At 45.6% G+C, this 23,578-nt stretch overlaps 12 non-coding genes across 12 annotated transcripts; all 12 read left to right on the plus strand.

Moving 5' to 3' along the window:
- Positions 1–709: 709 nt before the first annotated feature.
- Positions 710–781, plus strand: Trnat-agu (transfer RNA threonine (anticodon AGU)). The gene has a single exon. It is a non-coding gene; the product is annotated as a tRNA-Thr (tRNA).
- A 1,435-nt stretch (positions 782–2,216) lies between these two features.
- Trnat-agu (transfer RNA threonine (anticodon AGU)) lies at positions 2,217–2,288 on the plus strand. The gene has a single exon. It is a non-coding gene; the product is annotated as a tRNA-Thr (tRNA).
- Positions 2,289–3,732: 1,444 nt separating this feature from the next.
- Positions 3,733–3,804, plus strand: Trnat-agu (transfer RNA threonine (anticodon AGU)). Its single transcript has one exon. It is a non-coding gene; the product is annotated as a tRNA-Thr (tRNA).
- Positions 3,805–5,236: 1,432 nt separating this feature from the next.
- Positions 5,237–5,308, plus strand: Trnat-agu (transfer RNA threonine (anticodon AGU)). The gene has a single exon. It is a non-coding gene; the product is annotated as a tRNA-Thr (tRNA).
- Positions 5,309–6,740: 1,432 nt separating this feature from the next.
- Trnat-agu (transfer RNA threonine (anticodon AGU)) lies at positions 6,741–6,812 on the plus strand. Its single transcript has one exon. It is a non-coding gene; the product is annotated as a tRNA-Thr (tRNA).
- A 1,446-nt stretch (positions 6,813–8,258) lies between these two features.
- Positions 8,259–8,330, plus strand: Trnat-agu (transfer RNA threonine (anticodon AGU)). The gene has a single exon. It is a non-coding gene; the product is annotated as a tRNA-Thr (tRNA).
- A 1,447-nt stretch (positions 8,331–9,777) lies between these two features.
- Positions 9,778–9,849, plus strand: Trnat-agu (transfer RNA threonine (anticodon AGU)). The gene has a single exon. It is a non-coding gene; the product is annotated as a tRNA-Thr (tRNA).
- A 1,435-nt stretch (positions 9,850–11,284) lies between these two features.
- Positions 11,285–11,356, plus strand: Trnat-agu (transfer RNA threonine (anticodon AGU)). Its single transcript has one exon. It is a non-coding gene; the product is annotated as a tRNA-Thr (tRNA).
- Positions 11,357–12,803: 1,447 nt separating this feature from the next.
- Positions 12,804–12,875, plus strand: Trnat-agu (transfer RNA threonine (anticodon AGU)). Its single transcript has one exon. It is a non-coding gene; the product is annotated as a tRNA-Thr (tRNA).
- A 1,437-nt stretch (positions 12,876–14,312) lies between these two features.
- On the plus strand, positions 14,313–14,384 carry Trnat-agu (transfer RNA threonine (anticodon AGU)). Its single transcript has one exon. It is a non-coding gene; the product is annotated as a tRNA-Thr (tRNA).
- A 1,444-nt stretch (positions 14,385–15,828) lies between these two features.
- Positions 15,829–15,900, plus strand: Trnat-agu (transfer RNA threonine (anticodon AGU)). The gene has a single exon. It is a non-coding gene; the product is annotated as a tRNA-Thr (tRNA).
- A 1,450-nt stretch (positions 15,901–17,350) lies between these two features.
- On the plus strand, positions 17,351–17,422 carry Trnat-agu (transfer RNA threonine (anticodon AGU)). The gene has a single exon. It is a non-coding gene; the product is annotated as a tRNA-Thr (tRNA).
- Positions 17,423–23,578: the final 6,156 nt, after the last annotated feature.

The raw sequence follows: 23,578 nt of genomic DNA on the forward strand, positions 1-23,578 counted from the left end.
TGCATATTGCCGTCGCCGCGTGTTTTTGACTGGCACTTGCACATCTAAAATAACGTCGGAAAGTAACTCGTTCGGCTTATGAGTCACATCAAGTATGTGTGTTAATTTTGACGAAACTAGCTCTGCACGTTGTCATGCAATTCTGTTACCTCTCAGAAATGATTATGAAATAAAAGTGAACTACGTGACGAGTGTGACGTTAGGAAAACATTAGGCAACATGGGAAGGTTCTGTATGGGACCAATCAAACCAAACGAGTACTGTGTGACGTGCTAACCGGCATATACTCACCGAGGCAGCGCGGCTAGCTCAGTCGGTAGAACATAAGGCTCTTAATCCCAGGGTCGTGTGTTCGAGCCCCACGTGGGGAGAAACGGAATTTTGTTCCTCTGCAGATGTAACTTACCGTTCTTCTGATTAACGTGATGTAATGGAAATAGCAACTTTAAACTTTGCCTACGTCTCCGTCAGTCGCTACGAAACTGTATTTGAAGGTGAAGGTGATTTTGTAGACATGTGTGAAAGACATGCTCTGAAATGCAAGTGGTGTTATTTGGAGAGCACTTCGTTTACGTGTCAGATGTGTAGGCAAGCAGTAATGGGTCGCCATAGCTGCAATTATTAGACGGTAATATGAAGTGTTGTCAGCTGAAGTCTGATGATCCAGACGACCGTAAGGATGAAGTACGCAAAAGTACCGCTAGGCCGCGCCTCTTTAGCTCAGTGGCAGAGCACTGGTCTAGTAAACCAGGGGTCGTGAGTTCGATCCTCACAGGAGGCAGACGAATTTTGGATATCAGTTGCGCGTCGTGGCCTTATAGCAAACAGAATCTGGGATGACTAACAATTAGCGAGAGGCGTTTTATTAAGAATTACTCTCAGATGTGATTAAGGCGAATGGCGCAGATAAAGCATTTGCCAAAGCGGTACAGCATAAGGTGGGATGGGACAGTCTGAAATATATTTTATAGATGTATTTCTCACATATCTCAGAGCCTTCCGCGGTTGTCGTCGTCGTCGTCGCCGCCGCCACTTCTGCAGAAGTAGCAAATGGACATCGTAGCAAATGCGGCGAGGGACGCCCTGCCTTACATTTCCGAATGCACAAAGTGTGTGGTTTAGTTTCCCAGTCTATATTTGGTAGGTCTCGTAGCAGGTTGAATGTATCAAATGGGTGGGAAAGAGCAAGGGGCAGCGTCTGTGTAGAAGGAAAACACAACTCCTCAGTGGTGTGAGCGTTTTGAGATGAGTCGTATATAAGTTCCACTTGTTTGTCAGTGACCGTGTGGCCTAATGGATAAGGCGTCGGACTTCGTATCCGAAGATTGCGTGTTTGATTCCTCTCTCGGTCGTGTTTTTCCAGATCTGAAAAAGAAACATACCGTTTTAGTGTAGCACTTGAGCAGTACGAAACCGTGTGAATGTTGCTGTTGACCATTTTCTGCTTGGAGATGCTCTTCAGCTTAAAACACGCACAACAAGACCGGTGTTAACTAGCGAATTGGTTTGCATATTGCCGTCGCCGCGTGTTTTTGACTGGCACTTGCACATCTAAAATAACGTCGGAAAGTAACTCGTTCGGCTTATGAGTCACATCAAGTATGTGTGTTAATTTTGACGAAACTAGCTCTGCACGTTGTCATGCAATTCTGTTACCTCTCAGAAATGATTATGAAATAAAAGTGAACTACGTGACGAGTGTGACGTTAGGAAAACATTAGGCAACATGGGAAGGTTCTGTATGGGACCAATCAAACCAAACGAGTACTGTGTGACGTGCTAACCGGCATATACTCACCGAGGCAGCGCGGCTAGCTCAGTCGGTAGAACATAAGGCTCTTAATCCCAGGGTCGTGTGTTCGAGCCCCACGTGGGGAGAAACGGAATTTTGTTCCTCTGCAGATGTAACTTACCGTTCTTCTGATTAACGTGATGTAATGGAAATAGCAACTTTAAACTTTGCCTACGTCTCCGTCAGTCGCTACGAAACTGTATTTGAAGGTGAAGGTGATTTTGTAGACATGTGTGAAAGACATGCTCTGAAATGCAAGTGGTGTTATTTGGAGAGCACTTCGTTTACGTGTCAGATGTGTAGGCAAGCAGTAATGGGTCGCCATAGCTGCAATTATTAGACGGTAATATGAAGTGTTGTCAGCTGAAGTCTGATGATCCAGACGACCGTAAGGATGAAGTACGCAAAAGTACCGCTAGGCCGCGCCTCTTTAGCTCAGTGGCAGAGCACTGGTCTAGTAAACCAGGGGTCGTGAGTTCGATCCTCACAGGAGGCAGACGAATTTTGGATATCAGTTGCGCGTCGTGGCCTTATAGCAAACAGTATCTGGGATGACTAACAATTAGCGAGAGGCGTTTTATTAAGAATTACTCTCAGATGTGATTAAGGCGAATGGCGCAGATAAAGCATTTGCCAAAGCGGTACAGCATAAGGTGGGATGGGACAGTCTGAAATATATTTTATAGATGTATTTCTCACATATCTCAGAGCCTTCCGCGGTTGTCGTCGTCGTCGTCGTCGTCGCCGCCGCCGCCACTTCTGCAGAAGTAGCAAATGGACATCGTAGCAAATGCGGCGAGGGACGCCCTGCCTTACATTTCCGAATGCACAAAGTGTGTGGTTTAGTTTCCCAGTCTATATTTGGTAGGTCTCGTAGCAGGTTGAATGTATCAAATGGGTGGGAAAGAGCAAGGGGCAGCGTCTGTGTAGAAGGAAAACACAACTCCTCAGTGGTGTGAGCGTTTTGAGATGAGTCGTATATAAGTTCCACTTGTTTGTCAGTGACCGTGTGGCCTAATGGATAAGGCGTCGGACTTCGTATCCGAAGATTGCGTGTTTGATTCCTCTCTCGGTCGTGTTTTTCCAGATCTGAAAAAGAAACATACCGTTTTAGTGTAGCACTTGAGCAGTACGAAACCGTGTGAATGTTGCTGTTGACCATTTTCTGCTTGGAGATGCTCTTCAGCTTAAAACACGCACAACAAGACCGGTGTTAACTAGCGAATTGGTTTGCATATTGCCGTCGCCGCGTGTTTTTGACTGGCACTTGCACATCTAAAATAACGTCGGAAAGTAACTCGTTCGGCTTATGAGTCACATCAAGTATGTGTGTTAATTTTGACGAAACTAGCTCTGCAGGTTGTCATGCAATTCTGTTACCTCTCAGAAATGATTATGAAATAAAAGTGAACTACGTGACGAGTGTGACGTTAGGAAAGCATTAGGCAACATGGGGAGGTTCTGTATGGGACCAATCAACCCAAACGAGTACTGTGTGACGTGCTAACCAGCACATACTCACCGAGGCAGCGCGGCTAGCTCAGTCGGTAGAACATAAGGCTCTTAATCCCAGGGTCGTGGGTTCGAGCCCCACGTGGGGAGGAACGGAATTTTGTTCCTCTGCAGATGTAACTTACCGTTTTTCTGATTAACGTGATGTAATGGAAATAGCAACTTTAAACTTTGCCTACGTCTCCGTCAGTCGCTACGAAACTGTATTTGAAGGTGAAGGTGATTTTGTAGACATGTGTGAAAGACATGTTCTGAAATGCAAGTGGTGTTATTTGGAGAGCACTTCGTTTACGTGTCAGATGTGTAGGCAAGCAGTAATGGGTCGCCATAGCTGCAAATATTAGACGGTAATATGAAGTGTTGTCAGCTGAAGTCTGATGATCCAGACGACCGTAAGGATGAAGTACGCAAAAGTACCGCTAGGCCGCGCCTCTTTAGCTCAGTGGCAGAGCACTGGTCTAGTAAACCAGGGATCGTGAGTTCGATCCTCACAGGAGGCAGACGAATTTTGGATATCAGTTGCGCGTCGTGGCCCTATAGCAAACAGTATCTGGGATGACTAACAATTAGCGAGAGGCGTTTTATTAAGAATTACTCTCAGATGTGATTAAGGCGAATGGCGCAGATAAAGCATTTGCCAAAGCGGTACAGCATAAGGTGGGATGGGACAGTCTGAAATATATTTTATAGATGTATTTCTCACATATCTCAGAGCCTTCCGCGGTTGTCGTCGTCGTCGTCGCCGCCACTTCTGCAGAAGTAGCAAATGGACATCGTAGCAAATGCGGCGAGGGACGCCCTGCCTTACATTTCCGAATGCACAAAGTGTGTGGTTTAGTTTCCCAGTCTATATTTGGTAGGTCTCGTAGCAGGTTGAATGTATCAAATGGGTGGGAAAGAGCAAGGGGCAGCGTCTGTGTAGAACGAAAACACAACTTCTCAGTGGTGTGAGCGTTTTGAGATGAGTCGTATATAAGTTCCACTTGTTTGTCAGTGACCGTGTGGCCTAATGGATAAGGCGTCGGACTTCGTATCCGAAGATTGCGTGTTTGATTCCTCTCTCGGTCGTGTTTTTCCAGATCTGAAAAAGAAACATACCGTTTTAGTGTAGCACTTGAGCAGTACGAAACCGTGTGAATGTTGCTGTTGACCATTTTCTGCTTGGAGATGCTCTTCAGCTTAAAACACGCACAACAAGACCGGTGTTAACTAGCGAATTGGTTTGCATATTGCCGTCGCCGCGTGTTTTTGACTGGCACTTGCACATCTAAAATAACGTCGGAAAGTAACTCGTTCGGCTTATGAGTCACATCAAGTATGTGTGTTAATTTTGACGAAACTAGCTCTGCACGTTGTCATGCAATTCTGTTACCTCTCAGAAATGATTATGAAATAAAAGTGAACTACGTGACGAGTGTGACGTTAGGAAAACATTAGGCAACATGGGAAGGTTCTGTATGGGACCAATCAAACCAAACGAGTACTGTGTGACGTGCTAACCGGCATATACTCACCGAGGCAGCGCGGCTAGCTCAGTCGGTAGAACATAAGGCTCTTAATCCCAGGGTCGTGTGTTCGAGCCCCACGTGGGGAGAAACGGAATTTTGTTCCTCTGCAGATGTAACTTACCGTTCTTCTGATTAACGTGATGTAATGGAAATAGCAACTTTAAACTTTGCCTACGTCTCCGTCAGTCGCTACGAAACTGTATTTGAAGGTGAAGGTGATTTTGTAGACATGTGTGAAAGACATGTTCTGAAATGCAAGTGGTGTTATTTGGAGAGCACTTCGTTTACGTGTCAGATGTGTAGGCAAGCAGTAATGGGTCGCCATAGCTGCAAATATTAGACGGTAATATGAAGTGTTGTCAGCTGAAGTCTGATGATCCAGACGACCGTAAGGATGAAGTACGCAAAAGTACCGCTAGGCCGCGCCTCTTTAGCTCAGTGGCAGAGCACTGGTCTAGTAAACCAGGGATCGTGAGTTCGATCCTCACAGGAAGCAGACGAATTTTGGATATCAGTTGCGCGTCGTGGCCCTATAGCAAACAGTATCTGGGATGACTAACAATTAGCGAGAGGCGTTTTATTAGGAATTACTCTCAGATGTGATTAAGGCGAATGGCGCAGATAAAGCATTTGCCAAAGCGGTACAGCATAAGGTGGGATGGGACAGTCTGAAATATATTTTATAGATGTATTTCTCACATATCTCATAGCCTTCCGCGGTTGTCGTCGTCGTCGTCGCCGCCACTTCTGCAGAAGTAGCAAATGGACATCGTAGCAAATGCGGCGAGGGACGCCCTGCCTTACATTTCCGAATGCACAAAGTGTGTGGTTTAGTTTCCCAGTCTATATTTGGTAGGTCTCGTAGCAGGTTGAATGTATCAAATGGGTGGGAAAGAGCAAGGGGCAGCGTCTGTGTAGAACGAAAACACAACTTCTCAGTGGTGTGAGCGTTTTGAGATGAGTCGTATATAAGTTCCACTTGTTTGTCAGTGACCGTGTGGCCTAATGGATAAGGCGTCGGACTTCGTATCCGAAGATTGCGTGTTTGATTCCTCTCTCGGTCGTGTTTTTCCAGATCTGAAAAAGAAACATACCGTTTTAGTGTAGCACTTGAGCAGTACGAAACCGTGTGAATGTTGCTGTTGACCATTTTCTGCTTGGAGATGCTCTTCAGCTTAAAACACGCACAACAAGACCGGTGTTAACTAGCGAATTGGTTTGCATATTGCCGTCGCCGCGTGTTTTTGACTGGCACTTGCACATCTAAAATAACGTCGGAAAGTAACTCGTTCGGCTTATGAGTCACATCAAGTATGTGTGTTAATTTTGACGAAACTAGCTCTGCACGTTGTCATGCAATTCTGTTACCTCTCAGAAATGATTATGAAATAAAAGTGAACTACGTGACGAGGGTGACGTTAGGAAAACATTAGGCAACATGGGAAGGTTCTGTATGGGACCAATCAAACCAAACGAGTACTGTGTGACGTGCTAACCGGCATATACTCACCGAGGCAGCGCGGCTAGCTCAGTCGGTAGAACATAAGGCTCTTAATCCCAGGGTCGTGTGTTCGAGCCCCACGTGGGGAGAAACGGAATTTTGTTCCTCTGCAGATGTAACTTACCGTTCTTCTGATTAACGTGATGTAATGGAAATAGCAACTTTAAACTTTGCCTACGTCTCCGTCAGTCGCTACGAAACTGTATTTGAAGGTGAAGGTGATTTTGTAGACATGTGTGAAAGACATGCTCTGAAATGCAAGTGGTGTTATTTGGAGAGCACTTCCTTTACGTGTCAGATGTGTAGGCAAGCAGTAATGGGTCGCCATAGCTGCAAATATTAGACGGTAATATGAAGTGTTGTCAGCTGAAGTCTGATGATCCAGACGACCGTAAGGATGAAGTACGCAAAAGTACCGCTAGGCCGCGCCTCTTTAGCTCAGTGGCAGAGCACTGGTCTAGTAAACCAGTTGTCGTGAGTTCGATCCTCACAGGAGGCAGACGAATTTTGGATATCAGTTGCGCGTCGTGGCCTTATAGCAAACAGTATCTGGGATGACTAACAATTAGCGAGAGGCGTTTTATTAAGAATTACTCTCAGATGTGATTAAGGCGAATGGCGCAGATAATGCATTTGCCAAAGCGGTACAGTATAAGGTGGGATGGCACAGTCTGAAATATATTTTATAGATGTATTTCTCACATATCTCAGAGCCTTCCGTGGTTGTCGTCGTCGTCGTCGTCGTCGTCGTCGCCGCCGCCACTTCTGCAGAAGTAGCAAATGGACATCGTAGCAAATGCGGCGAGGGACGCCCTGCCTTACATTTCCGAATGCACAAAGTGTGCGGTTTAGTTTCCCAGTCTATATTTGGTAGGTCTCGTAGCAGGTTGAATGTATCAAATGGGTGGGAAAGAGCTAGGGGCAGCGTCTGTGTAGAAGAAAAACACAACCCCTCAGTGGTGTGAGCGTTTTGAGATGAGTCGTATATAAGTTCCACTTGTTTGTCAGTGACCGTGTGGCCTAATGGATAAGGCGTCGGACGTCGTATCCGAAGGTTGCGTGTTTGATTCCTCTCTCGGTCGTGTTTTTCCAGATCTGAAAAAGAAACATACCGTTTTAGTGTAGCACTTGAGCAGTACGGAACCGTGTGAATGTTGCTGTTGACCATTTTCTGCTTGGAGATGCTCTTCAGCTTAAAACACGCACAACAAGACCGGTGTTAACTAGCGAATTGGTTTGCATATTGCCGTCGCCGCGTGTTTTTGACTGGCACTTGCACATCTAAAATAACGTCGGAAAGTAACTCGTTCGGCTTATGAGTCACATCAAGTATGTGTGTTAATTTTGACGAAACTAGCTCTGCAGGTTGTCATGCAATTCTGTTACCTCTCAGAAATGATTATGAAATAAAAGTGAACTACGTGACGAGTGTGACGTTAGGAAAACATTAGGCAACATGGGAAGGTTCTGTATGGGACCAATGAAACCAAACGAGTACTGTGTGACGTGCTAACCGGCATATACTCACCGAGGCAGCGCGGCTAGCTCAGTCGGTAGAACATAAGGCTCCTAATCCCAGGGTCGTGTGTTCGAGCCCCACGTGGGGAGAAACGGAATTTTTTTCCTCTGCAGATGTAACTTACCGTTCTTCTGATTAACGTGATGTAATGGAAATAGCAACTTTAAACTTTGCCTACGTCTCCGTCAGTCGCTCGAAACTGTATTTGAAGGTGAAGGTGATTTTGTAGACATGTGTGAAAGACATGTTCTGAAATGCAAGTGGTGTTATTTGGAGAACACTTCGTTTACGTGTCAGATGTGTAGGCAAGCAGTAATGGGTCGCCATAGCTGCAAATATTAGACGGTAATATGAAGTGTTGTCAGCTGAAGTCTGATGATCCAGACGACCGTAAGGATGAAGTACGCAAAAGTACCGCTATGCCGCGCCTCTTTAGCTCAGTGGCAGAGCAATGGTCTAGTAAACCAGGGGTCGTGAGTTCGATCCTCACAGGAGGCAGACGAATTTTGGATATCAGTTGCGCGTCGTGGCCTTATAGCAAACAGTATCTGGGATGACTAACAATTAGCGAGAGGCGTTTTATTAAGAATTACTCTCAGATGTGATTAAGGCGAATGGCGCAGATAAAGCATTTGCCAAAGCGGTACAGCATAAGGTGGGATGGGACAGTCTGAAATATATTTTATAGATGTATTTCTCACATATCTCAGAGCCTTCCGCGGTTGTCGTCGTCGTCGTCGTCGTCGTCGCCGCCGCCGCCACTTCTGCAGAAGTAGCAAATGGACATCGTAGCAAATGCGGCGAGGGACGCCCTGCCTTACATTTCCGAATGCACAAAGTGTGTGGTTTAGTTTCCCAGTCTATATTTGGTAGGTCTCGTAGCAGGTTGAATGTATCAAATGGGTGGGAAAGAGCAAGGGGCAGCGTCTGTGTAGAACGAAAACACAACTCCTCATTGGTGTGAGCGTTTTGAGATGAGTCGTATGTAAGTTCCACTTGTTTGTCAGTGACCGTGTGGCCTAATGGATAAGGCGTCGGACTTCGTATCCGAAGATTGCGTGTTTGATTCCTCTCTCGGTCGTGTTTTTCCAGATCTGAAAAAGAAACATACCGTTTTAGTGTAGCACTTGAGCAGTACGAAACCGTGTGAATGTTGCTGTTGACCATTTTCTGCTTGGTGATGCCCTTGAGCTTAAAACACGCACAACAAGACCGGTGTTAACTAGCGAATTGGTTTGCATATTGCCGTCGCCGCGTGTTTTTGACTGGCACTTGCACATCTAAAATAACGTCGGAAAGTAACTCGTTCGGCTTATGAGTCACATCAAGTATGTGTGTTAATTTTGACGAAACTAGCTCTGCAGGTTGTCATGCAATTCTGTTACCTCTCAGAAATGATTATGAAATAAAAGTGAACTACGTGACGAGTGTGACGTTAGGAAAACATTAGGCAACATGGGGAGGTTCTGTATGGGACCAATCAACCCAAACGAGTACTGTGTGACGTGCTAACCGGCATATACTCACCGAGGCAGCGCGGCTAGCTCAGTCGGTAGAACATAAGGCTCTTAATCCCAGGGTCGTGTGTTCGAGCCCCACGTGGGGAGGAACGGAATTTTGTTCCTCTGCAGATGTAACTTACCGTTTTTCTGATTAACGTGATGTAATGGAAATAGCAACTTTAAACTTTGCCTACGTCTCCGTCAGTCGCTACGAAACTGTATTTGAAGGTGAAGGTGATTTTGTAGACATGTGCGAAAGACATGTTCTGAAATGCAAGTGGTGTTATTTGGAGAGCACTTCGTTTACGTGTCAGATGTGTAGCCAAGCAGTAATGGGTCGCCATAGCTGCAAATATTAGACGGTAATATGAAGTGTTGTCAGCTGAAGTCTGATGATCCAGACGACCGTAAGGATGAAGTACGCAAAAGTACCGCTAGGCCGCGCCTCTTTAGCTCAGTGGCAGAGCACTGGTCTAGTAAACCAGGGGTCGTGAGTTCGATCCTCACAGGAGGCAGACGAATTTTGGATATCAGTTGCGCGTCGTGGCTATATAGCAAACAGTATCTGGGATGACTAACAATTAGCGAGAGGCGTTTTATTAAGAATTACTCTCAGATGTGATTAAGGCGAATGGCGCAGATAAAGCATTTGCCAAAGCGGTACAGCATACGTTGGGATGGGACAGTCTGAAATATATTTTATAGATGTATTTCTCACATATCTCAGAGCCTTCCGCGGTTGTCGTCGTCGTCGCCGCTGCCGCCACTTCTGCAGAAGTAGCAAATGGACATCGTAGCAAATGCGGCGAGGGACGCCCTGCCTTACATTTCCGAATGCACAAAGTGTGTGGTTTAGTTTCCCAGTCTATATTTGGTAGGTCTCGTAGCAGGTTGAATGTATCAAATGGGTGGGAAAGAGCAAGGGGCAGCGTCTGTGTAGAACGAAAACACAACTCCTCATTGGTGTGAGCGTTTTGAGATGAGTCGTATATAAGTTACACTTGTTTGTCAGTGACCGTGTGGCCTAATGGACAAGGCGTCGGACTTCGTATCCGAAGATTGCGTGTTTGATTCCTCTCTCGGTCGTGTTTTTCCAGATCTGAAAAAGAAACATACCGTTTTAGTGTAGCACTTGAGCAGTACGAAACCGTGTGAATGTTGCTGTTGACCATTTTCTGCTTGGAGATGCTCTTCAGCTTAAAACACGCACAACAAGACCGGTGTTAACTAGCGAATTGGTTTGCATATTGCCGTCGCCGCGTGTTTTTGACTGGCACTTGCACATCTAAAATAACGTCGGAAAGTAACTCGTTCGGCTTATGAGTCACATCAAGTATGTGTGTTAATTTTGACGAAACTAGCTCTGCACGTTGTCATGCAATTCTGTTACCTCTCAGAAATGATTATGAAATAAAAGTGAACTACGTGACGAGTGTGACGTTAGGAAAACATTAGGCAACATGGGGAGGTTCTGTATGGGACCAATCAACCCAAACGGGTACTGTGTGACGTGCTAACCGGCAGATACTCACCGAGGCAGCGCGGCTAGTTCAGTCGGTAGAACATAAGGCTCTTAATCCCAGGGTCGTGGGTTCGATCCCCACGTGGGGAGGAACGGAATTTTGTTCCCCTGCAGATGTAACTTACCGTTTTTCTGATTAACGTGATGTAATGGAAATAGCAACTTTAAACTTTGCCTACGTCTCCGTCAGTCGCTACGAAACTGTATTTGAAGGTGAAGGTGATTTTGTAGACATGTGTGAAAGACATGTTCTGAAATGCAAGTGGTGTTATTTGGAGAGCACTTCGTTTACGTTTCAGATGTGTAGGCAAGCAGTAATGGGTCGCCGTAGCTGCAAATATTAGACGGTAATATGAAGTGTTGTCAGCTGAAGTCTGATGATCCAGACGACCGTAAGGATGAAGTACGCAAAAGTACCGCTAGGCCGCGCCTCTTTAGCTCAGTGGCAGAGCACTGGTCTAGTAAACCAGGGGTCGTGAGTTCGATCCTCACAGGAGGCAGACGAATTTTCGATATCAGTTGCGCGTCGTGGTCTTATAGCAAACAGTATTTGGGATGACTAACAATTAGCGAGAGGCGTTTTATTAAGAATTACTCTCAGATGTGATTAAGGCGAATGGCGCAGATAAAGCATTTGCCAAAGCGGTACAGCATAAGGTGGGATGGGACAGTCTGAAATATATTTTATAGATGTATTTCTCACATATCTCAGAGCCTTCCGCGGTTGTCGTCGTCGTCGTCGTCGTCGTCGCCGCCGCCGCCACTTCTGCAGAAGTAGCAAATGGACATCGTAGCAAATGCGGCGAGGGACGCCCTGCCTTACATTTCCGAATGCACAAAGTGTGTGGTTTAGTTTCCCAGTCTATATTTGGTAGGTCTCGTAGCAGGTTGAATGTATCAAATGGGTGGGAAAGAGCAAGGGGCAGCGTCTGTGTAGAACGAAAACACAACTCCTCAGTGGTGTGAGCGTTTTGAGATGAGTCGTATATAAGTTACACTTGTTTGTCAGTGACCGTGTGGCCTAATGGATTAGGCGTCGGACTTCGTATCCGAAGATTGCGTGTTTGATTCCTCTCTCGGTCGTGTTTTTCCAGATCTGAAAAAGAAACATACCGTTTTAGTGTAGCACTTGAGCAGTACGGAACCGTGTGAATGTTGCTGTTGACCATTTTCTGCTTGGAGATGCTCTTGAGCTTAAAACACGCACAACAAGACCGGTGTTAACTAGCGAATTGGTTTGCATATTGCCGTCGCCGCGTGTTTTTGACTGGCACTTGCACATCTAAAATAACGTCGGAAAGTAACTCGTTCGGCTTATGAGTCACATCAAGTATGTGTGTTAATTTTGACGAAACTAGCTCTGCAGGTTGTCATGCAATTCTGTTACCTCTCAGAAATGATTATGAAATAAAAGTGAACTACGTGACGAGTGTGACGTTAGGAAAACATTAGGCAACATGGGGAGGTTCTGTATCGGACCAATCAACCCAAACGAGTACTGTGTGACGTGCTAACCGGCATATACTCACTGAGGCAGCGCGGCTAGCTCAGTCGGTAGAACATAAGGCTCTTAATCCCAGGGTCGTGGGTTGGAGCCCCACGTGGGGAGGAACGGAATTTTGTTCCTCTGCAGATGTCACTTACCGTTTTTCTGATTAACGTGATGTAATGGAAATAGCAACTTTAAACTTTGCCTACGTCTCCGTCAGTCGCTACGAAACTGTATTTGAAGGTGAAGGTGATTTTGTAGACATGTGTGAAAGACATGTTCTGAAATGCAAGTGGTGTTATTTGGAGAGCACTTCGTTTACGTGTCAGATGTGTAGGCAAGCAGTAATGGGTCGCCATAGCTGCAAATATTAGACGGTAATATGAAGTGTTGTCAGCTGAAGTCTGATGATCCAGACGACCGTAAGGATGAAGTACGCAAAAGTACCGCTAGGCCGCGCCTCTTTAGCTCAGTGGCAGAGCACTGGTCTAGTAAACCAGGGGTCGTGAGTTCGATCCTCACAGGAGGCAGACGAATTTTGGATATCAGTTGCGCGTCGTGGCCTTATAGCAAACAGTATCTGGGATGACTAACAATTAGCGAGAGGCGTTTTATTAAGAATTACTCTCAGATGTGATTAAGGCGAATGGCGCAGATAAAGCATTTGCCAAAGCGGTACAGCATAAGGTGGGATGGGACAGTCTGAAATATATTTTATAGATGTATTTCTCACATATCTCAGAGCCTTCCGCGGTTGTCGTCGTCGTCGTCGTCGTCGCCGCCACTTCTGCAGAAGTAGCAAATGGACATCGTAGCAAATGCGGCGAGGGACGCCCTGCCTTACATTTCCGAATGCACAAAGTGTGTGGTTTAGTTTCCCAGTCTATATTTGGTAGGTCTCGTAGCAGGTTGAATGTATCAAATGGGTGGGAAAGAGCAAGGGGCAGCGTCTGTGTAGAACGAAAACACAACTCCTCAGTGGTGTGAGCGTTTTGAGATGAGTCGTATATAAGTTCCACTTGTTTGTCAGTGACCGTGTGGCCTAATGGATAAGGCGTCGGACTTCGTATCCGAAGATTGCGTGTTTGATTCCTCTCTCGGTCGTGTTTTTCCAGATCTGAAAAAGAAACATACCGTTTTAGTGTAGCACTTGAGCAGTACGAAACCGTGTGAATGTTGCTGTTGACCATTTTCTGCTTGGAGATGGTCTTCAGCTTAAAACACGCACAACAAGACCGGTGTTAACTAGCGAATTGGTTTGCATATTGCCGTCGCCGCGTGTTTTTGACTGGCACTTGCACATCTAAAATAACGTCGGAAAGTAACTCGTTCGGCTTATGAGTCACATCAAGTATGTGTGTTAATTTTGACGAAACTAGCTCTGCAGGTTGTCATGCAATTCTGTACCTCTCAGAAATGATTATGAAATAAAAGTGAACTACGTGACGAGTGTGACGTTAGGAAAACATTAGGCAACATGGGGAGGTTCTGTATGGGACCAATCAACCCAAACGAGTACTGTGTGACGTGCTAACCGGCATATACTCACCGAGGCAGCGCGGCTAGCTCAGTCGGTAGAACATAAGGCTCTTAATCCCAGGGTCGTGGGTTGGAGCCCCACGTGGGGAGGAACGAAATTTTTTTCCTCTGCAGATGTAACTTACCGTTTTTCTGATTAACGTGATGTAATGGAAATAGCAACTTTAAACTTTGCCTACGTCTCCGTCAGTCGCTACGAAACTGTATTTGAAGGTGAAGGTGATTTTGTAGACATGTGTGAAAGACATGTTCTGAAATGCAAGTGGTGTTATTTGGAGAGCACTTCGTTTACGTGTCAGATGTGTAGGCAAGCAGTAATGGGTCGCCATAGCTGCAAATATTAGACGGTAATATGAAGTGTTGTCAGCTGAAGTCTGATGATCCAGACGACCGTAAGGATGAAGTACGCAAAAGTACCGCTAGGCCGCGCCTCTTTAGCTCAGTGGCAGAGCACTGGTCTAGTAAACCAGGGGTCGTGAGTTCGATCCTCACAGGATGCAGACGAATTTTGGATATCAGTTGCGCGTCGTGGCCTTATAGCAAACAGTATCTGGGATGACTAACAATTAGCGAGAGGCGTTTTATTAAGAATTACTCTCAGATGTGATTAAGGCGAATGGCGCAGATAAAGCATTTGCCAAAGCGGTACAGCATAAGGTGGGATGGGACAGTCTGAAATATATTTTATAGATGTATTTCTCACATATCTCAGAGCCTTCCGCGGTTGTCGTCGTCGTCGTCGTCGTCGTCGTCGCCGCCATTTCTGCAGAAGTAGCAAATGGACATCGTAGCAAATGCGGCGAGGGACGCCCTGCCTTACATTTCCGAATGCACAAAGTGTGTGGTTTAGTTTCCCAGTCTATATTTGGTAGGTCTCGTAGCAGGTTGAATGTATCAAATGGGTGGGAAAGAGCAAGGGGCAGCGTCTGTGTAGAACGAAAACACAACTCCTCATTGGTGTGAGCGTTTTGAGATGAGTCGTATATAAGTTACACTTGTTTGTCAGTGACCGTGTGGCCTAAAGGATAAGGCGTCGGACTTCGTATCTGAAGATTGCGTGTTTGATTCCTCTCTCGGTCGTGTTTTTCCAGATCTGAAAAAGAAACATACCGTTTTAGTGTAGCACTTGAGCAGTACGAAACCGTGTGAATGTTGCTGTTGACCATTTTCTGCTTGGAGGTGCTCTTCAGCTTAAAACACGCACAACAAGACCGGTGTTAACTAGCGAATTGGTTTGCATATTGCCGTCGCCGCGTGTTTTTGACTGGCACTTGCACATCTAAAATAACGTCGGAAAGTAACTCGTTCGGCTTATGAGTCACATCAAGTATGTGTGTTAATTTTGACGAAACTAGCTCTGCAGGTTGTCATGCAATTCTGTTACCTCTCAGAAATGATTATGAAATAAAAGTGAACTACGTGACGAGTGTGACGTTAGGAAAACATTAGGCAACATGGGGAGGTTCTGTATGGGACCAATCAACCCAAACGAGTACTGTGTGACGTGCTAACCGGCATATACTCACCGAGGCAGCGCGGCTAGCTCAGTCGGTAGAACATACGGCTCTTAATCCCAGGGTCGTGGGTTCGAGCCCCACGTGGGGAGGAACGGAATTTTGTTCCTCTGCAGATGTAACTTACCGTTTTTCTGATTAACGTGATGTAATGGAAATAGCAACTTTAAACTTTGCCTACGTCTCCGTCAGTCGCTACGAAACTGTATTTGAAGGTGAAGGTGATTTTGTAGACATGTGTGAAAGACATGTTCTGAAATGCAAGTGGTGTTATTTGGAGAGCACTTCGTTTACGTGTCAGATGTGTAGGCAAGCAGTAATGGGTCGCCATAGCTGCAAATATTAGACGGTAATATGAAGTGTTGTCAGCTGAAGTCTGATGATCCAGACGACCGTAAGGATGAAGTACGCAAAAGTACCGCTAGGCCGCGCCTCTTTAGCTCAGTGGCAGAGCACTGGTCTAGTAAACCAGGGGTCGTGAGTTCGATCCTCACAGGAGGCAGACGAATTTTGGATATCAGTGGCGCGTCGTGGCCTTATAGCAAACAGTATCTGGGATGACAAACAATTAGCGAGAGGCGTTTTATTAAGAATTACTCTCAGATGAGATTAAGGCGAATGGCGCAGATAAAGCATTTGCCAAAGCGGTACAGCATAAGGTGATATGGGACAGTCTGAAATATATGTTATAGATGTATTTCTCACATATCTCAGAGCCTTCCGCGGTTGTCGTCGTCGTCGTCGTCGTCGTCGCCGCCGCCGCCGCCACTTCTGCAGAAGTAGCAAATGGACATCGTAGCAAATGCGGCGAGGGACGCCCTGCCTTACATTTCCGAATGCACAAAGTGTGTGGTTTAGTTTCCCAGTCTATATTTGGTAGGTCTCGTAGCAGGTTGAATGTATCAAATGGGTGGGAAAGAGCAAGGGGCAGCGTCTGTGTAGAACGAAAACACAACCCCTCATTGGTGTGAGCGTTTTGAGATGAGTCGTATATAAGTTCCACTTGTTTGTCAGTGACCGTGTGGCCTAATGGATAAGGCGTCGGACTTCGTATCCGAAGATTGCGTGTTTGATTCCTCTCTCGGTCGTGTTTTTCCAGATCTGAAAAAGAAACATACCGTTTTAGTGTAGCACTTGAGCAGTACGAAACCGTGTGAATGTTGCTGTTGACCATTTTCTGCTTGGAGATGCTCTTCAGCTTAAAACACGCACAACAAGACCGGTGTTAACTAGCGAATTGGTTTGCATATTGCCGTCGCTGCGTGTTTTTGACTGGCACTTGCACATCTAAAATAACGTCGGAAAGTAACTCGTTCGGCTTATGAGTCACATCAAGTATGTGTGTTAATTTTGACGAAACTAGCTCTGCAGGTTGTCATGCAATTCTGTTACCTCTCAGAAATGATTATGAAATAAAAGTGAACTACGTGACGAGTGTGACGTTAGTAAAACATTAGGCAACATGGGGAGGTTCTGTATGGGACCAATCAACCCAAACGAGTACTGTGTGACGTGCTAACCGGCATGTACTCACCGAGGCAGCGCGGCTAGCTCAGTCGGTAGAACATAAGGCTCTTAATCCCAGGGTCGTGGGTTCGAGCCCCACGTGGGGAGGAACGGAATTTTGTTCCTCTGCAGATGTAACTTACCGTTTTTCTGATTAACGTGATGTAATGGAAATAGCAACTTTAAACTTTGCCTACGTCTCCGTCAGTCGCTACGAAACTGTATTTGAAGGTGAAGGTGATTTTGTAGACATGTGTGAAAGACATGTTCTGAAATGCAAGTGGTGTTATTTGGAGAGCACTTCGTTTACGTGTCAGATGTGTAGGCAAGCAGTAATGGGTCGCCATAGCTGAAAATATTAGACGGTAATATGAAGTGTTGTCAGCTGAAGTCTGATGATCCAGACGACCGTAAGGATGAAGTACGCAAAAGTACCGCTAGGCCGCGCCTCTTTAGCTCAGTGGCAGAGCACTGGTCTAGTATACCAGGGGTCGTGAGTTCGATCCTCACAGGAAGCAGACGAATTTTGGATATCAGTTGCGCGTCGTGGCCTTATAGCAAACAGTATCTGGGATGACTAACAATTAGCGAGAGGCGTTTTATTAAGAATTACTCTCAGATGTGATTAAGGCGAATGGCGCAGATAAAGCATTTGCCAAAGCGGTACAGCATAAGGTGGGATGGGACAGTCTGAAATATATTTTATAGATGTATTTCTCACATATCTCAGAGCCTTCCGCGGTTGTCGTCGTCGTCGTCGTCGTCGTCGTCGTCGTCGTCGTCGTCGTCGTCGTCGCCGCCGCCGCCGCCACTTCTGCAGAAGTAGCAAATGGACATCGTAGCAAATGCGGCGAGGGACGCCCTGCCTTACATTTCCGAATGCACAAAGTGTGTGGTTTAGTTTCCCAGTCTATATTTGGTAGGTCTCGTAGCAGGTTGAATGTATCAAATGGGTGGGAAAGAGCAAGGGGCAGCGTCTGTGTAGAACGAAAACACAACTCCTCATTGGTGTGAGCGTTTTGAGATGAGTCGTATATAAGTTACACTTGTTTGTCAGTGACCGTGTGGCCTAATGGTGGCAGTTGCGAGTCAGCCGCCGAGCGGGACGGACGTGTGGCGGAGCTGGACGTCTGGCTGTAGTAAACATAGGCTGAGTCGCTGCGTTTGAGGTTAGTGGTGCTGCTAAGCCGCTATTCGTGTTGCACTTGTATTCATGAAGTTCTAGAATGAATAGGTCGAATTATTTGAGGAAAGACACAATCAAGTTTACTTTCGATCGAAATTTCGTTCGACCTAAAGCATTTGAAATTAAAGCATGGTTTATCGAAAAAGTATTGATTAACGGTGATGATGTTGTCGGAGTTTATCTCTCGTTTGTGACAAATGCTGTGTATCTGAAGATGAAAAGTCCAGAATTATGTAGTTCCATTGTGGATCGTTGCGGAGGTAGCGTGAAGTTTAATCATTCTGATGGGAATGTGAGTGACGTTGCTGTTAGTCATGCTGGGTACGGGATTCGTACGATCAGAGTGTTTGAGCTCCCTTTTGAAATTCCGCCCGAAGAACTTAATGTTGCCCTTCGGCCTTATGGCAGAATTATTTCCAATGTGGCAGAAAGGTGGTCTGAAGCTCATATGTTTCCTGTCTTGAACGGCGTAAGGCAAATTAAGATTGAATTACAGAAGCATGTCCCCTCTTATCTTAATATTTGTGGGTATCGTGCTTTGATTATCTATGATGGGCAACCGCGGACTTGCGCTTTATGCAATTCCACGGAACACATTCGTGCAGAATGTTCACGGAGGCGTGTCCCGCAGTTACCGCGTGACGAGATGCCGAGCTCCGGCCCTGTTGTTGGTATGAAGTTGTCATACGCTGCCGCTGCTGACTTCCGCAGCCGAGGCGAGTCGGTGCCGCCTGTGCGCGGGGAGCCTGCTGCCTCGCGGGCGGTTGTCGATGATACTCCGGCTTCAAGCTCTAGATTTGCGGATGGTCTGCCGATCAGCTCCGCGCCCCTCGAATCTATGCCGACGCCAACTTTTTCCAACTCTCCCACTGTGGTTGCTCGTTCTTCCGCGGACTCGGCCGAAGATCCCCAGATACCCGCAACGGAGGTTTCCTTGCGTCGTCAGGATTCCCACCAACGTGAGGATATTGCCACTAGCTTCCGAGGAGTGGACGCTCCAGGCATCCACTCTGCGGGAACTATGAACGAAGATAGCAATCTGGACATTGGTTTCACGTTGGCGCCCACAGAAGACACTTGCGTCAAGGAAACCACAACGAGCGATAGTGTAGAATTGGAGACTGGGTTGCTACCAGTGGGAGCCATGGAAAAAGATGCGCCTCCTTCTGCCGTTGTGGAATGCGATACGCGGACTTTTGTCCGAAAAAAGGAACAGGCGACGTCAGACGTATCATCCGGTACTTCTCCTGACAGGTCGCAAACTTAATCTCCTGCTAGATCGCCGAAGAGATCTTCGAAGAAAGGCAAGAAGAGGAGATTGGCACACAAAGCAGCAGAGAGTTTAGCTCCTGCATTGCGGGAAAAGTTAAAACATTTAAGGGATAATGAACGACTACGAGAACAATGCCCAGTAGCACGAGTTAACGAGTGTACTGAAGCGGAGATGAGTCGTGCCGATGCAGATGATCTTCAACAACAACCTCGCGCACCGCTTGGCGTCGCAGGTTTGCAGACCGGCACTACTATGGATTTAGACCGAACTGTCTCAGGAAAAGGACTTGATTGGGCCGATGCCCAAGAAGATCGCACCGACCACGGAATGGAGATGGACCTGACACATGCTAGTGGCATTTAATTTTTTTTTTTTTTAATGTCTATTTTTCTTTCTGACAGACAGAATGGAATGGTACAGACGTGACTCTGCATGGGGTATACTTCATTAGCCAATTTCTTTTACCGGCACCTATGCCAACGGAACTGACATATAATGTGACCACGATCAATATAAATCGGATTCGCAGTGAAACGAAAGTCGCTTCTTTAAAAGATTTCCTTTACCAGTCGGATACTGATATAGCCCTCCTACAGGAATTTAATGTCGACAACTTTTATGTCCCAGGTTTTCAAGAGATTTTAAATATTGCACCGGAAGCCACATGTGGGACTGCGATCCTTGTCAAAGATGGTATTGATGTGAAGGATATCTGTCTGTTAGAAAATGGGAGGGGCATCAGTTGTAAAATTTTTACTACTACTGTTTTAAATGTATATGTCCCCTCTGGTAACAACGCTAGAGATGATAGGGCTAATTTTTTTAAGAACGATATGGTCTATTTACTTAAGGGGAATCCGGCGGAAGCTTTAATCGGTGGTGACTTTAATTGTGTACTTCACAAAAAGGACCAGCGACCAAATTTTAACTTCTCCAGGGAACTGGCGGCTTTGGTGACAAACATGAAGTGGACAGACGTGTGGGAAAGCAAATACCCCACGTTAGTCAAATTTACGTACATCAGTAGTCGCTCGCAAAGCAGAATAGACAGAATATACGTCACAGCAAACCTGGAAAATAAAATCAGTAGTATCGAAGTAATTCCCACTACCTTTTCGGACCATCTCGCAGTGAAATGCAGCATTCGGTTTCAGAAGCAAGGAACGTATTGGGGTCGCCCCTTATGGAAGCTGAATACCCATATGTTGTTCGAGGGTGCCCTATCAAGAACAGTAGCGGAGGTATGGCAGGCTGCTCTACGTATGCGCCATAAATACAGCTCTCGCCTTGCGTGGTGGACCTCATGTGCTAAAAAGAAATTGAGATCATCCCTAATAGCTTACGGGAGGGAGCGAGCGATGTGGTCTCGCAATACCGTTGAATTTTACTATACATGCTTAAGGGAACTATCAGCTCAGCAGATGACTGATGAGGTTTTCATTGAAATAAAGAAGATCAAGGCTCACCTCATAAGTCTCAAGCGACAACAGCTGGAGGGTTTAAAAATTAAATCTCGTGTCCCGACAACGGTGGAGGACGAAAACGCATCGCTGTACCACTTACTCGAACATGAAAGAAATAGAAGACGAGCGTTTATTGCTTGTCTTAGAGTGGGCGATAACCGGGTGCTGACGGAACACTCTGACATTTTAAATGCAGTTTATGAATTTTATCGTACGTTATATACTGATACCCGGTATAATCTAGACTGTGCGAACGATTTGCTACGAACTACAGGTATCGACAACGTTATCAATGACGAGGACAATGTGTCCCTTACCACTGCGATCACATGTGAGGAGGTGTTTGATATACTTAAATATTCGCCTACCCGTAAGTCCCCAGGGCCTGATGGCTTGCCTGTAGAGTTTTATTGTAAATTTTGGCCTCTCATCGGTAATCAATTCACAGAAGTGATAAATGAAGTGTTGCAAGGTGTTACTGTTCCACGCGAGTTCAAAGAAAGCGTAACTGTGCTAATACCAAAGGGAAGGAACGCGACAGTTAAAGATCTCAATCAATTGAGACCAATATGTTTGATGAACTCGGATTATAAAATAATTGCACGTGTACTGAAGGAAAGACTGAGACCTCTAATGGAGAAGATCATAGGTGACCACCAAACCTGTCTCTCGGGGCGGAATATTTTTAAAACTGTTTGTGAATATAGGGATGTCTCTGCAATTTTTGCAACGTCATCCTCACCAGGAGGCCTTGCCTTTATCGACTTCTCAAAGGCTTTTGACAGGGTCAACCACTTATTTTTGTTCAGAACGTTGACCTATGTGGGTTTTAGTCAACATTTTGTGCAAGTTTTAATTAACATTGTTGAAGGCATCCAAACACAAGTGTCTGTAAATGGGCATTTCACTCCACCCATTGAAATTCGCAACGGCGTCCCGCAGGGAAGTCCTTTGTCAATGCTCCTGTATGTTGTTGCACTGGAGCCTTTACTAAGGAGACTCGATGTCGATCTTGAGGGCATCACGATATCTGGCGTTAACAACGTCACCAATGCATATGCTGATGACGTTGGAGTGGTTATTCGTAGTAACGAAGATTTAGAGAAATTAACTACGAATATTCAGATCTTTTGTGAAGCTACAGGCGCTAGGGTTAACGAGGTGAAGAGTTCGTTTTTAAATCTTAAAGGTCTTCAAGATGTCCGTTTGGAATGGGCACGCTCCGTCGATCGTCACACCGCTCTGGGTGTCACCTTTTACCGATGTCCGCTTCAGACCATGACCTACAATTGGAAGAAAGTACTGGATACAATCAGAGGAGCCACAATACTCAATCAGACCAGACATCTGAACATTAAACAACGAATCAGAATAATTAATTGTTCCATTTTATCAAAAGCTATATATATAGGTCAAATATTGCCAGTTTCGAAACCCATTGCCAAACGTATAATGAGTATCATTTGCCGATTTATATGGACAGGGAATATTTTTAGAGTAGCAGTCGATACAGTTACGTTACCTTCCGCTGAAGGTGGCCTAGGTTTAACAGATATATGGCGGAAGACTACGGCGTTATATATAAAGAGGACCCTACAAATTATAGACAAACATCCACATAGTATTACAGCCAGGCTGTATCGACTCCTACAGCCAGAAAATTTACGTCCACCCATAAATATATGCGGAATTAATTATAAATTGAAATATATTCGCCAGTTCTTTTTAGAGATTAGCTACATGGACAGTATTGTCACGAATCCACAATCAAGGAATTGCAGGAAATTAATGGAACTCTTAACAACGAAAGAACATGTCAACAAAATGGAGTGCAGATATCCCGACAAAGACTGGAAAAGAATTTGGAAAAATATTAGTAATCGTGAACTGTCTTCCGACATTCAGGCAACCTGGTACCGAGTTGTTAATAACGTAGTTTCCACTAACGAAAAGTTGCACTCCATTGGTCTTAGTGACACGATTGTGTGCACCCGATGTGACGCAGTTGACACATTGATCCACCGCTTTCTCTGTGGCGGATACGCCGAAATATGGAGGGGACTCCAACGGCGGGTAGCCTTTATAACCAGAACTGTTAGTACTGAGATCAATGTTGAAAAATTACTCTTCCCCGATGGTGTTTTCTTCCCTGTCCAGAAAACCAATGCTGTGTTGTGGTTGTTTGGCAATTATGTACATTACGTTACATCTGAACACGGCAATGACCGTGTTTTAGAATACGAATTATACGAACGAGCAAAATATTATCAGATATGTACGCACAGGGACCACAAAAAAACTTTTGGTAACATGTTACACATTCTGTTTCAGAGACAAGGGATTGGATAAACATCTTAATAGCCCTCGTCTACGAAAAATGTAGTCACAGGCCAAAGTAGGGGATCGCTGTTGAGGGTGAAGTACGGTGGGGACTTCGTGTGCCCCAGGGCCGCTACGGTAGCCGTGAAGGCCTCGGACAGAACCCCGAAACGGCACTGCGGCTTCACACTTACTGCTGGATGAACCCCATATCTCCAGCAACTACTTTCATCTATGATGATTTTCCAGGATCTCGGTAATATCGGAAGGTGGTTTCGTTGCACACAATGCAGTGGAAGCTTCTTGCACGTGTTCCTCAGTTACAATCTTTCTATTTTTGTTTCATTTTTTCAGTATGAAGCAAGAGTGACAATTTATTAATTCCCAAGAAGCCTTAATTTTTCAATTTTCAGTTCTACGGAGGAGAAGCCTC

This window comes from Schistocerca gregaria, chromosome 4, assembly GCF_023897955.1.
Source record: "Schistocerca gregaria isolate iqSchGreg1 chromosome 4, iqSchGreg1.2, whole genome shotgun sequence".
Classification (NCBI taxonomy): domain Eukaryota; kingdom Metazoa; phylum Arthropoda; class Insecta; order Orthoptera; family Acrididae; genus Schistocerca; species Schistocerca gregaria.